The sequence below is a fragment of the Gavialis gangeticus genome, unplaced genomic scaffold (genome assembly GCF_001723915.1).
Source record: "Gavialis gangeticus isolate Ggan-Ray unplaced genomic scaffold, GavGan_comp1, whole genome shotgun sequence".
In the NCBI taxonomy this organism is placed as follows: Eukaryota; Metazoa; Chordata; order Crocodylia; family Gavialidae; genus Gavialis; species Gavialis gangeticus.
The window spans coordinates 147,566,225-147,581,075 of NW_017728992.1; positions in this window are offsets into that span (position 1 = coordinate 147,566,225).

A 14,851-nucleotide genomic window follows, 5' to 3' on the forward strand; every position below is an offset into this window, starting at 1 on the left:
GTAGCTGTTCTTGGTGGTTAGAATGTCCTCTCAGAGGCACAGAAACTCTCCTTCTTCCTTTTAATACCGAATCAATTCTGATCTAGCCCAAACAATGGGGAGCCTCAAAAGTGGTGTAAGATTCCTCTGTTCTCCACTTCCTCATAGGTCCTGCATATAGCATCAGACCCTAGAATTCAAAAGGTTATAGACCATTTGCACCATGATGGTGACAAGAAGTTAGGTTGCTCCAGGTTAGTAGCATTATACTAAAACATGATATTACATAAAAACATTTGAGATATACATACATATATATATAAATAATGAAAAAATCTTCAGAATTCCAAACCTGAAGTGACTTCTGTGATGGTTACATCTGTCTGTCTTCGAACAAAACTGTTGAATTCAAAATGATATTTGCATTAAGACTTGTGTTCCAGTTATCTGAGTTCTAGCATATTAATCACTCATTTTGCAACTGCTCACCATCAGCAACTGACATTTTTACATAAGGGATGGATAACAGGGAAACTAAATTGACTGTATACAGATTAAAAAAGCTACAGAATTATTATTAAAATGTATATCTGTAATTTCCTGAAAAGAGGCTAGCTTCATATTTAATGCAGCAGCTCAGAGGGAAAGAACAAGGTAACAGTAAAAACAATTTACAATCTAGTCAGGTGCTAGCACAGTACTTCAAAATGTGTCATCTTTCCTATGATTTTCCACAGTCTTTTCAGCAGCACTGCTTAATTACCTACTTGTTCACTTAAATAACTGACCTAACTCCCTTATAGTTCTGCTACAAGAGAGGCAAATAAATGAACCAAAACATTCCTAATTGAATGCTTACCTTAATTCAAAGCAACATTTTATTTATTTACTATTTTCATTTTCACAGCTTTATTTGTCAATTATTATGCCCAATTAAGTTTTGGAGTGCAAAATGGTCAGCAAAGTAAAACTGAAAAACAAAGACATTATTTCATACAATAACAAAATAGCAAGTACTTAGATACCACATTATTGTTCTGATTTTGCTACCATTGAAAACCAAAGGGATAAGGATTGCAGGCATCAGGAACAAATGCAGTGGCAAGGTACAGCACATTACTTATCATTTGAAATAAAAAAATAACTTCAAACGTCGAGGACTAAATTATATAAATTACTGTTTTCTATTGATTGTCAAGGGAGATTTTTGTCCTTCACATAAATATACATTCTCACAGCAAAAGATTCATGAAGCTTTAAATGAAGATATATATCTGATCCAGTTATCAAGAATGTCTTTCCTTGAAGCAAACAGTACAACTTGAAAAGCTTTGAATATCACAGCCAACAAAACAGCAGATTAAAATTTCTTTAGCAGATAGAGTTCAGGTGTTTTTCATATACCAGAAATTATATTTTTCAGAGTTTCTAAAAATACTGTCAATTATCTTTTCATAGAAGTCTGCTAGGAAAGGACATTTCTACCTATAATAGATAAGGCTTGTTTGAACTTGTGCTTATTAGGATGGATGTTATAACTATTCTGAACTTGACTAGCTGCAATACACAAGACAAAATTGTGTCACAGATATAACTTACTACGAAATAAAGTCAACAACAAAAAAAGGCCAAAAACATATTTATTACATGGAAAATTAGCCCACCCTATCCTACTCATTAATTATGATGAGAGGCAAGGCAAATAAAACCCCAAATTAAAAAGCATATTTTTTTATCAGTATGAGAAGACAAGTTGGAAAAAGGTAAATTAAAACTCAGGTAGTCGATTCACAACTTTTAAACATTCCTTTTATAACTCGCAGTGATTTAGATTAAGCTGCTTGCAGTGCACACATTATTCTAAGACACCAAGTCAGAATATAGTCAACATGCACAGAAATATCTTACAGCTCCATCTAGTGAAACATTTTTAGCACATCACACTTTAGAAGCAGAAGTTGATTCATACTAATTACATATACAGTATTTACTTGATTAAAAGATGATGTTTTCCCCATTTAACATGGGGGAAAGAGTGCCTCGTCTTGAAATTGAGCATGAGGTGGCAGGGGGAAAGAGGCTGCTGCAGCTCCAGCTCTGGTCCCAACCCTGAGTCTGTGCCAGAGCTGCAGCTGCTATCTGACCCCCGCTCCCACTGCACCCCCCCCACTGCTCCCCTGCAGTCTCAGGCCCCCACTGCACCCAGTGCCATTTCTCCTTCCCTCTCTGTCTCCCTCCCACCCCTGCACTCCCCTTTACCTTTCCTCCAGTACCAGTAGGGCTTGTCCTCACTGGATCATGGAGCACAGAGCGTGGCCCCAGCCTGGCTCTGTAGCAGCAGTGCTGACTCCATGGTGCTATGGTGGGGCCAGGCTGGAGCCATGCTCAGTGCCCCAGGCTGTAGAGGGGATGGAGCCTGCCAGAGCTGTAACAAAAACTATAAAAAGAAAGAGGGGCACAGGTAGAGGACTAGGCAGGGGGTAGAGACTTTGAGGGCTGGGAGATGGAGGAAAAGGGAGGCAAGGACCCAAAGTTGTGGGCACCAGAAGCAGCACAGAGAGAAGGGGAAGATGGGAAAGGGGGCAAGGGCCTGAGGCTGTGGAGGGAAGAGGGGTTAAGTAGGGTAGAGACAGGTGGCAGGGGACAAACTGCATGCCTCCCCCTCTGCATTCATCCTGTCTTCTCCTTACCACCTGCCTTCCAACTGCCTGCCCCATCCCCCACTGATGCTCCACCACCTGCCTCCTTGCTGCCTCCCCCCCACCTGCTCCTTATTGCCTCTCCCACCGTCCCCATCACCTACCCCTTACTGATTCCCCACAGCCTGCCCATTACTGCCCCCACCACCTTCTCTATTACATGACCCTCCACTGTCTGTTCCCTTACTGCCTGCCCCCTCATCACCATAATTAGCTTCTATACCTGGAAAATTATAATAATTTTATATATTTACCATGTATATCAGTGATTCCCAAACCATGGTATGTGTACCACAAGTGGCATGCAGCCAACCTGTGAGTGATACACGCATAGGCGACAGAAGGCTGGGGGGGAAAGGTGTACATAGACAAGATACACAGCTGCAGCCTGCTGCAGGTGGCCAGGAATGCAGCCTAGCCACATGTGGAGCAGTGCTCAGCAGGTAAGTGTGTGATGGGGAAGCGGTATGTGGGGGGAAGAGGTGGGAAGGGCAGATCAAGTCCCCCACAGTAAGGGAAGGAGTGGGGCACAGGTAGGGGTGAGGACTGGGGTGGATGTAGCCCTGGGGAGGGTCGGAGCCCCAGGTGGCTTGTCCAGGGTTGCAGGGGGGCTACCACTGCTGTGTGCACCCCAGGGGAGGCATAGGGGGCAAGTGGCCCCCAGATTTGTGCATGGGGCAGAGGTGGGTTGCCCGCTGTGTACTGGGCTCTGTACATGGCATCATGTGAGGCTTCCGAGGAAATGGCAGCAGGGTGCAGATCCCAGCATGTAGTGGGCAGTCCACCTCTGTCCTGCACACAAATCTGGGGGTACATAACCCCCATGCCTCCCCCAGGGTGTGCACAATGGTGGGAGGCCCCTTCCAGCCCTGGATGAGCCATCCAGGGCTCTGCCCATCCCACAACCCACCCCAGGGCCCCATTCACCTCAACCCCTGCTCCTATTTTAATACAGTCTGTTACTTATGTGTATGAAAAATTTGCTGGTGGTACTTAAGGCTATATTGTTTTAAACTGGTGGTACTCAATCTGTCAAAGTTTGGGAACCGCTGATGTATAGAATCTAATGTGTGTGTGTGGGGGGTCATCTTAAATTCAAGGTTATCTTAGATTTGGGTAAATATGGTATTAGATTAATTAATCAAAGAAAATATTCTGTTTATACTTTAGTTCATATATAAATGTGTTTTAGCAATACACCTATTGTTTTAACAATTCACTTGCTGATGAGTGAGGCAGATGGACTTGCATGAGAACAATGTAACAATAACTAAAATGTCAAAGGGATGGCATAGATAGTATATATTCATGAAACTGGTCACTGAACCAAGTTAGATTACCACAATCTCCCTCTCACCTGACTTCTTTCTCTCTGTATTCAGGCAAGTACTTTGCCCTATTTGTGCCTGAAAGAAATCCTTGCTTAACCCTATTTCCCTCTAATTTCTCCCTCTTCCTCCATCTTACTACCCCCCCCCCTTAGCTTCTTGATCTGGCTCTCTCCTCTGTGGACATTGTCTCTCTCTCTTTAATCACAACCAAGAACAGAAGCGATGCATAGGGGGTGCATGCAAGTACATGTGCACCCCCCAAGTGTGGCGGTGCACCCCCTACAAAAAGGCGTCACTGACACTATTGGTGATGCCTGCAGGCAGTTACTGCTCGCCACCCCACCCCCAACACTGCCCACAGCGTCTGTAGGCAGTTTGCGATGCCCGCTGGCGGCTGCTGGTGGCAGCTGTGGGTGGTTGCTGACCCTTGGTCAGTGCTCGCTACTCCCCCCACCCCCCGCCGCCAACAGTGCCAGCAGAATCTGTGGGAGCTCCCCTGCTTACCACCGCCAGACTCCTGCCGCTGCCATGCCCCCCCAGCTGCTGGGGGCACGCATCATTCATGAACAAGAATATGGACAAATGCACATTTTAACCACTTTAGATAAGGAAGGGGATGTGCTGTTTAGAAATTTGCATGAGCTGCTATGATCTATTACATCTGCGTAATCCTAGAACAAGATAAATCACCCTAATTTTGCCCCTGAATGAAGCAAGGTTGAAGTTGGAGCAGTTTTGCTGCACTTAGTAATTTGTATTGCTACTGAATAATGCGGACATAACTGCATCACAAAAAAATATTTTTGATATCCTTTAATATTGGTTCAGTTGTTACATCTGTTTCTATCCTGCAAATGCCCTCATGACAGCCAGTAATAGACTCTCAAAATCCCAGACTCTTTTAACTTATTCATTTTCCCCAATCTCTCAACAAAATTTTGTATCATTAGTCATACACTTCCATACACTATTAAAGGGGAATCCAAGACTCAAAATGGGCAACTAGCAAGTAATATGGACATTTGGTGCAGCTGAAATGATTCTCCAAGACACTGAAAACTTATCTGAACATTAATAAGCAATTCAACCCTCTTTAGAATATAAAATAGTTAAATCTCATGAAACCAGGCTTCTCTGATTACTTTAAATTACCTTTTAAGTACCAAGAAAAGAATACTGAGAGAAGACCTTTACCTTTGGTGTACTGGCATATCCACTTTGCATCCCAGATTGGTTCATGAAATCCAATGATTGATAAAAAAAAAAAAGAATATCAAACTAAAACAACTGACAGGACTTTTCCAAGATGTTCAACTTTTGTTTAAAGAGTGGATAGAACTTGTGGGAAAGTACTTATTTTAGCCCAGTGATTCACATTCTGGGTGTCATGGCCTTGAAACCCTTTCATGGGTGCCATGGGATGCCAAACAATGTTAGCATGAGGCCCACCAACTTGATACTGAGGCAAAACGGTGGCGGTAGAGGAAGGAGAAGGAGACCAACCAGGGGCTGCATATCCCACTCCCCTGTGCAACAACATGTCCCCATTGCCAGAGAACGCGTGTTTCCAGAATCGGGCTCCTCAGTCAGCTGAGGACCCATCAAGCCTGACAGATGTGATCCTCAACTCCATCAGTTGCAAACACAATAAACAAGATCAATTCAGAAATTTCAACTAGAAATTCATAGTGTTAAAATCATTCTGACCTCTTATAGTCTTTCTAAGTTCTTTCAACAGAATTGCATTTTTGTAGAAAAAAATGAGTGAAAATTAAGAGCTGACATTTTATGCGAGACACACCTTGAATCTAACAAGGAGCGATTCTAATCTAAAAAGGTTGACAAACTCTTTTAGACAAACTATATCATTTATCTCTACCGCAAGTCACTGGGTGGTACTGCCTCATGACCAAAGCCTTACCAGTGAGTAGTCTGAACAGATACAGAATGAAAAAGAGGAAATATGGTCTTCGTGTTCATAAAAAAAACTATTTATATTTGCTAAAAATGAAGACATAGGAGAGAGGAAGAGTGTGTATTCATGGCAATAGAATTGCAAATAATCATTTGGGATATTTACTCATTGAGGACAAGTGTCTTACAGCAGAAAACTATCTTTGGATTTTACATGCTGTATCATTGCCCTTTTTCTTGCCTGTGAAGATTCTGGTCCTGATTCTCTAACCACAATGTGCCTTGTAAACTCATTTACTTTTGCCAAATGCAGAAGCAACAAACATGGAATGTAGGCCCCTGGCAGATGTTACACTTAAGATGTGATTAACCAGTTAATCACGTCTTAAGTAGCAACCTGGCCACATATTTGTGCAATTAATGGCATGATAAAACAGGGAACAAGCCACAAAGTCATTCTCTGCTGTGACCCTGAAAAGAGGTTTTGAAGTTTAGAAGAGTTCATTCAGTTGGTCACATTAACTTTCATTTGGCATCAGAATTTCTGGGCAGATGCCACAAAGGCAGTTGGAGAAACTGGAGACTCAAAGAATATAGAAAGATCAGCCTGCAGGCCATGAATGTGGATGTGCTGGCAGAAGCCATCATGTGATCAGATGAGACCACAAGGTGATAATAACCCATGGAGGGAGGAGAGAGCAATACCGAGCTCTGGAGCACACTGACAACGAAATTATAAAAATAAATTAGATGGCTCACTGGAAGATTCAATACCAATTGAAAAACACACTTCCATTAACTCTGTGGTATGTAACCTTTAACTGCTGGAGAGCTTCTAAGCCATCAGATGAGGAACCAGAGCTGTAAAATAATCAGGTCCACCATTCCAGAAGCATATGGTAATATGGTACCACTGTCTCTGGACACTATGGCTAGGTACAGACATTCAAAAATCTCCAAGTCAGAATCAATCTGAGTTACACAGTTTTCTGTAAGTGGCGTTGTTTAGACTGGTAGTGAACAGAACATACATTCGCCCTTTGGTGGGGGGCACAAATCTTAGAGAGGGTTCCACCATTTTCAAACCAATCTATGTGCACCAAACTTCTGTTTTATAGACCAGTTTTTGATGACTTACATGGGTGTAATGTCTGTACCTGGCCTATGTCAATCTGGAGTCACATGAGATAATGACAGCACAAACCCTCAAACCCATCCATCCTAACTGCTGAGGAATGAAGATCAAGCTCCTGATAAAGACACCTATTACATGCACGAAGATTTGTTAGGTCTTCAACCTCACCAGGGGTCTATATGATTCAGGACAACAAAGGGTTAATTCCCCTGAACCCGTCCAGAGGTATACCACTATCAATGAAAACTTAACACTAAGGCAAAGGCTAATGAGGATATATTATCAAGGTAAGTATAAAAAAATCCAACAATAATAAATCCACAATACAACAATGAACAGAGAGTTAAGAGAACACTATATACAATAACAGATACAAGAAAGAATCAATGCAAACCTGTCACTGGGGTGACAGGGACGATTACTCTGAAGCTGACAGGCAAGATGGCCTGGCAGTATTTCCTAGAGGATTTCTATCTTTTCCTCACTCTCAGTGAGTACTAAGTACCTCCAAAGGGATGGGTGACACTTTACCATCCAAAGGTATGCAGGTGAATACAGGTGAGTAAAGGATGGCTCTCTCTGAGTGTATACCTCTGTGAATGGATGGAGTTTAGTTACACACTCCACTCAAGCAACTTATACTAATCACATATACGAACAGGTTTCACACCATGCGCTTATCAAGTGACTCAGTTTCTCACAAGCTTTCAGTCGCAATAGGACACAGCGCGCACTGACACCAACTCCATTGCTCTCCCAGGTGAGCACCCAGCCACCACACAGGCTCACAGTGCACACAGGCTCTATCACTTCCTCCGTAGCTCTCCAAGCGACAGTCCTGACAGGTTTTATAGTGTCCACCTCACACCACCTGTCACTCATATGCCAGAACCAATTGTCAGCCATCTGTCCATCACATTACTGACCAATCTGGAGGGTTGTTAACTCAGCTAAGTATTTCATGCCACTCTTTACATTGGAACCACGGTCCCTCCAAATTCAACTTGTATAATACGGGCTGACTGTGCATGCTTGTCAGTCCTATGTAGGTCAACGGACCCATAAGTTCAAGAGCTCACTCTCCTCTATCCGGGGTGCTGCAGCTGGGATTAACAGGAAGGGCTTCTGTTTTCTCCCCCCTGCAGTGGGAACAGCGCTCTTACCTATGATGAGAGTCCAGCGGCTACCCCCACCCACATGGGAGAAGCAAATCTTATGGGCACCCAATGTCCTGTTTTGTTTGCTTACTCCTGTCTGCACTTCTGGGGAACTCTGGTTACATCTACACACATTCATTAATGTGCCATAGACACTGTGTATTACATTTAGTACTTCCCCAACCAAGTACTAAATCAATGTTCAGTAACTGGTGCTACCACACAGTAGCGCTGGTACACAGCTTTGTACAGACGCTAACTGCACAGTAGCCTACCACTACTGCTCAGTAGTGTATTAGCACAGGTTTTGCCTGGCATGCTACTGCACAGTGTTATTAGGCTGCTGAGCAGTTAACATCTCCTGTAGACACACCCACTGATCACAAACATACAGAGCGAGAAGAATATGGAGCAAAGGAGAATAAGAAGCCTTTTTTGTGGCTTTTGAGCCACCAGCTGAGAATCACAAGGGATTTTATGAAATTTACTGAATTTTATTAACCAAATTAATCTGAGTTCCAGGTTCTCAGAACCTCTGAAAAGCAGACACTTGAGGTGAATCCTTACACCCTTATTTAGTACTCCTCATTTCTGCAAGTACATTCATAGCAGTTGACAAAGTACCCTACAAAACCTTACACTTTTCTGAACAAGTTAGTGTCTAGGTGACATCCTGACCTGCCTTTTACCATTATTTCAGTGAATGAGGCATTCAAATTATTTATGCTTCAGAAAGACTTCTAGGGATGGATCACATGCTTTTACCAGAAACATCTTAAATTTGAGATATACTTACTTATTTAGAAGCGTAGCATGAAATGAAACGGTTTTGTTGGCTTTCCAAACCATTACAAGTTATGAGTCAGCAGAATATTAAAAATGTTACATTCCAAATTGTATTTAGGCATGTTAAAATGTGATTAAAATGCATTATGAAATGAAAGTTCTATATAATCTAATTAGTGCTTAGCTTCACAACAACTTTGCCCAGTTGGCTTTAAAACAAAATCCACTTTACCTTTTTGCGGGGGAAGTGACACATCAATGTTACAGTGAAGAAACCAGACAAAACAACTGTCAGACCGGTAATGTAACTAAGGTGGGGTGACTGAAATAGCAACCCCAGGCACCAACTTGGCATTTGAGAGGGTGGATGACAGAAAAATAACAGCATCACTACTGCCAGCCACCACTGACATTGGCACCTAGGAGCTGCCAGTACCCCAGGGCCGTATTAACCCTTTAGTGGGCTCTTGGCAAACAAACTTGCGGGCCCCAGGCCAGTCGAGACCCCCCTCTCCACCCCAGCACTGCTGCCCATGGGGAGCAGGACTCAGAGCCACTGCTAGGAAGCAGTCACCACAGTGGCAAGGCCAGCAGAGGGGAGGGGAAAGGAAGAGAGGCAGACGGGGCCATTCACACCACTGTCATGGAGGAAAGAACCAGGCCCCCCTGCAGCTCAGAGCCCTAGGTATATGCCTAGTTTGCCTATGCATTAATCTGGCCTTAACTACCCCATGCATCACTATTGCCTCAGATGCTGAGTTTCCTGCTCTTGCCTCTGCCTCAGACTGTAGAAAAAGGAGGTGATACACTCTCATTGGCAGGGGAAGAAGGTCAAGTCAGCCACAGGTCTGAAAAATCTCCCAAACACCCTTGCAGAATTAGGTAAAACTTCAGAAAACAATCTCTGTATACTGTGTTTTGGAAACAGCTAGGTATTCTGCCATTAACAAGACTAATTAACATATATAAAGTTACTTGTGTAGGTGCTTTCACATCAGTGTAATAGTCTCTGGATTAGCAAAACTGGAGTTAAACAGTATTTTTCCTGAATAAAGAGCAATAAATGGAGCTCTAAATATAAATAAAATGCTCTCTAATTATTTTTAGCTAGATAACATTAACATTTTCCTCTGAATCCATGTGATTTAAAATCAGAGTTTCATTGGGAAAGCACCAGTTACTCAGTACTCCCTAACTGCTGACTCTTTGTCATCTGGTCTTCAGCTTTTGTAATATTAGCTTCTACTGGAGCTGGAGACTATGCAACAAAAGAGGAAAATAAAGAAAAGCAAACGTCTAAAGGAAAGGAAATGGCAAGAAGACAAAGACACATACAAAGAAAATATAATTGTTTACTTTTGAATAGATATACAAGATTTTTAATAATGGTCTCTTAAAATTTCATTTCAGTATTAGTTTAGCTATTTCTTTCTTTTTTAAAGACAACATTGATCTTCTATTACTTTATGCCTGTATTTCTAACTGTGGAAGTGGGTAGATTGCAAGGAAAGTACAGTTTTATTGCAGTGTTATAATGACCCCTTGTGGTAACATTTCTTACATATTCTGAAGCTTTGGATGTCATAGTCTAAATTCTGCCCTTAGATTTGCATTCTTTCTTCATTTATATTCTGTTTAGCTTGAATCAATTTAACTTCACAAACATAATCTACATACTACTTATATTTGTTTAGCTACTACACAGTTGGCAGACTATGTTCTTTTGAAAAATCTCAGCCTAACACCACAAAGTTAATAAGTGACTATGTCATATTTTTCACATGAAAACTTGTTAATGTTGACTGGCGTCTATGTATAAATAACCAGAGTTTGCACTCATAAATTTTACATATACTTATAGGTAAACATAGCAGAAAAAAGAAAATGTGTAGTTCTAACCACTACTGATAACAAGAAGTAACAGGAGTAGATATTGTAAAATGTCATTCCTTTGGGTAGAAGAGTAAAAAAATGAGCCATTCCTACAATAAATTTATCAAATTCAGGGAACAATTAGTTCACTGTTTTATTTGACTGTAGTGCTTTGGTGACTTTCTTTTAGCTGGATAAAAATAATTTGTTTGTAGAACTTACTAAAATTATTTGTCAGTTAGCAATATAAACTGCAATATAAACCAGTCCTGGCTCATAGTCAAAGCAGGTTCTTATCATCAATTTTCATTGTACCAAAAATCAGATAATCATATTTTTCTTGTTTTGGGTGAAAGCAGTCCATCTACACAAAGTGCATGGTCTAATTCAAGATCCTAGTACTATCTTTAAAAATAATTTAAAACCTAGAACGGAATTTATGCATCTCCGATTCCTTCTCTTTGGGGTTATATGAGATGCTTCCTGTGGAGTTGCCTAATTAGTTCCTCAGTAAAGTGTCTCCATATACATGTTCGGAGATATTAAGCTTGAGTAAACTAATTAACTCTGCCATAGGTTAGTAGTGCCATATACAAGTACTATCTTATTGTGGACTTATTTACTCCGCCACAATGCATGTGTAGACAGTGACTAAGGCTGGCTGGGGAACAAGGGTGCTATAGTGCGGGGCTACCTGCCAGATAGCCTGGCACTGTAGCACCCTCATGGTCCAGCCAGCCCCTCCACAACATGTTGAGCTGAGTCAGAGCAGCCCCGGACTGGCAGGCTGACCCCATGGGCCCCTTACCAGCTGGGGCTGTGCCACCCCAGCTCAATATGCTAGAGTCCCAGCCACACATATAAATGCTGCACCCCAAAGCAATAAATTCCAGAGCAAACAGCACCACAGTTTATTGTGTCACTTTAATATTCACATGTAGATATTCCCTTTATATCATAATAGTGAAGATCCTCAGAGTGAAACTTATGGCAACAAGGAATACAGCTTTCTCACTAGAAGATCCTTGGTTTAGAATCTGCTTCTGCCAGGAGCCCTTAGACCAGTGGTCTCCAACCTTTTTAAGTAGGAGATCACCCTTGGCATTTAAAAGCAACCCAAGATCTACCATGTGCTGCCACTACCTGCTCTCCCCCTCCCCCCCGCCTAGCAGGTAAGTCTGTGGGGAGGGAAGTGGGGGGTGCAGATCGAGAAAAAATTATTTGGAGGTGCACCTCCCTGGCAGGTAAGTCCCACCCAGCCGGGGCCACACTCAACTTACCCCTGCTTCTGCCTCTGCGGCACTGTCCCTCACTGCGGGGGCCTCTATCTAAGCCCCCGCCCCTTCCCTCCCCCATGGACTGACCTGCTGGGCTGGGGCATGTGTGTGCATGCACACAAGCACTCAGCCCCTACCTCAGCCTTGGATAGATTCCAAGAGGCTCTGAGATCTACCACAAGAGTCTCCGAGATGTACCAGTGGCTTGAGATCCACCGGTTGGTGACCACTGCCTTAGACTTAGGACATATTGCAAGGGTCATTTCTGTATAAGACTTCACCTAGCACATTTTTGGAAGTTCTCCAGCCATATAACCTTGGATTCCCATCAGCTGGGATTGTTTCCTACTTGAGTATTAACGTAGCTGGGACTGTTGGGCTGTAGTTTAGCTGCTCTGATATGGCTTGTTTACGTAATGCACATCTTAGAGATGTGTGTATTAAAAACAATACTTGCTTTTGGTGAAAATAACGTACGTACAAGGTTGTGTATTGATCTTTTGCCTATTGGATTTCCTTGAAAAATAACAAAGATGACTGAAACAAACAAGACACATTAAGCCAAAGTAAAATGAGGTTTCTCCTTTTTGCCAAAAGGGAAGTACCTTAAGCCAGTGACTATGTGAATGCCAAGAGTACCAAGACTATTTTTTCTTAATTTCTCTCAACTTATTCACCCAGTTACTTACACAAATACCCCCACCTATTCAAGGTGTTACCCTGGAACTAGCTGTTCAACCACAGCAAGAAGCAATTCATATTCTGGCATTCACGAGCATTGCGAGGAGTGGCTTTCTACACTGAATGGAATAAGCTCCAGAACTTACATTGAGGGACTTCCAACTAAATGATCAAATTTTGGTCATTTACTTGCACAATAAATCTCTTGAATTTGATAGCAGTCACAAAAGTAAATAACTGTTAGAACCTGATACTGATGCAGAAACACACTGCCATCTTATACATATATATAAAATACACATATAGAAAAGCCAGCTATCTCAAATTCGGTAAAGTTTGTTTTGCTCTCTCCTCCCCCTTTTCTCTGAATTTATGCTATAATAGTTGTCGGGTTAGCACTAAGAAAGAAATTGGGGTGTATTTGGCAAATAATAATAATGAAACCCATGGGATGTTTAGGACCAAGTAGAAAGTAACACACTGGTTCCAGAGAAATTAAAGTGGTTCATATTGATATATTGTCCACAGGCTTCATGTATTTAGAATCTACACCAAGAAATACTGGTATGGCCTCCCCAAGTGTAGTGAGATACAAGATAACTCAAGCTGCTGAACTGGGTAAGAGTAACGCCATGTGCCAGCACAGTATATATTGTAGCTATAAACAAAAATCATAAACCAGTCTCTTATGTTCTTAATAATGGCGGATGCCAGGGAGTATAAGCAGCAGATCAGAGGCGGGCAATTATTTCAGCTCGGAAGCTTCTCCCTGTGCCCCCAGAGTGGCACAGCAGAGGGTAGAAGTGGGAGGAAGAGTGGCTGCTGGAGGCAAGGGGAGTCAGCAGCACTTAGCTGGCTGCAGCCGCATTGGGAACAGACCACCAGAAGCTGCATGCATTGGCTGGGGCCAGTGGGGCTGTTCTGCTTCACTCGCCTCCAGCTGCGGCTTGTGCCATGCTGCACCATGCTGCTCTGAGCGGGTGGGTGGGGGGGAAGCTTCAGCAGGAGGCTCATGCCCAGTGCATGGAGATCCAGCTCCAGCTGCCTTCTACCCACTCCACCCACCCACAGGGGCTGCTCATTGAGTTGGGCGGGAGGAGAGGATGGAAGATGGTTGGGAGCTGGAGCCCCATGCACTGGGCAGGAGCTTCCCACTGAAGCTTCCCACCCGCACATCCAGAGTTGCATGGCGCGGTGAAGAAGGGGCAGGTGTAGGGGCAGCCACAGCAGCACCTACAGCAGCACCCACAGCTGGAGGTGAGGGAAGCAGAACAGCCCCACCAGCCCGGGCCAGTGCACAGACTGGCTTAGCACAATGTGGTTCTGGCTGCAAGGCTGCGGACTGCATGGCACGGCATGGAGCCAGTCTGTCCCAGCCAGTATGCTCTGTGCTGTGACCTGTGGGTCCCAGCCTTGCAGTGGGGAACCACAGCTTCTGGGATAGGTCAGGCCGGGCTGACTCTGTGCTGTACTGTGCAGTTCCTGGCTGCAAGGCTGGGACACACAAGGTGCAGCATGAAGCCAGCCCAACTTATCCTGGCTACATCACATAGTTCCCCACTACAAGACTGAGGCCCATGTGGCACAGCACAGAGGAGCTGGGCCAGGCTGGACTGGTACTGAGCTGTGTTGTGTTGTCTCTGGCCCTGTAACCAGAACCACGTTGTGCCAGGCCAGCATGGGCTGGCCCCATGCTGTGCCATATGGGTCCCAATCTTGCAGCCGGAAATTGCGTGCTGCAGCCAGGATGGGACAGGTGAGGCTGACTCCTCACCTCCCACCATACCCCCAACACATACCCACACTCTGCCACCATAACCCCACACACAGTCCTACCCCCCCAACCATAACCCCACACATATTCCCACACCCCCCACCATATCCACACACACATTGACACCCTCCAACACACTTCAACCCCAACCATACCCAAAACACACCCACACCCTTCCACACAATCCTACCCCAACCACATACCCTCAATCCATACCCCTCCACACCCCACATACACCCCCCACAC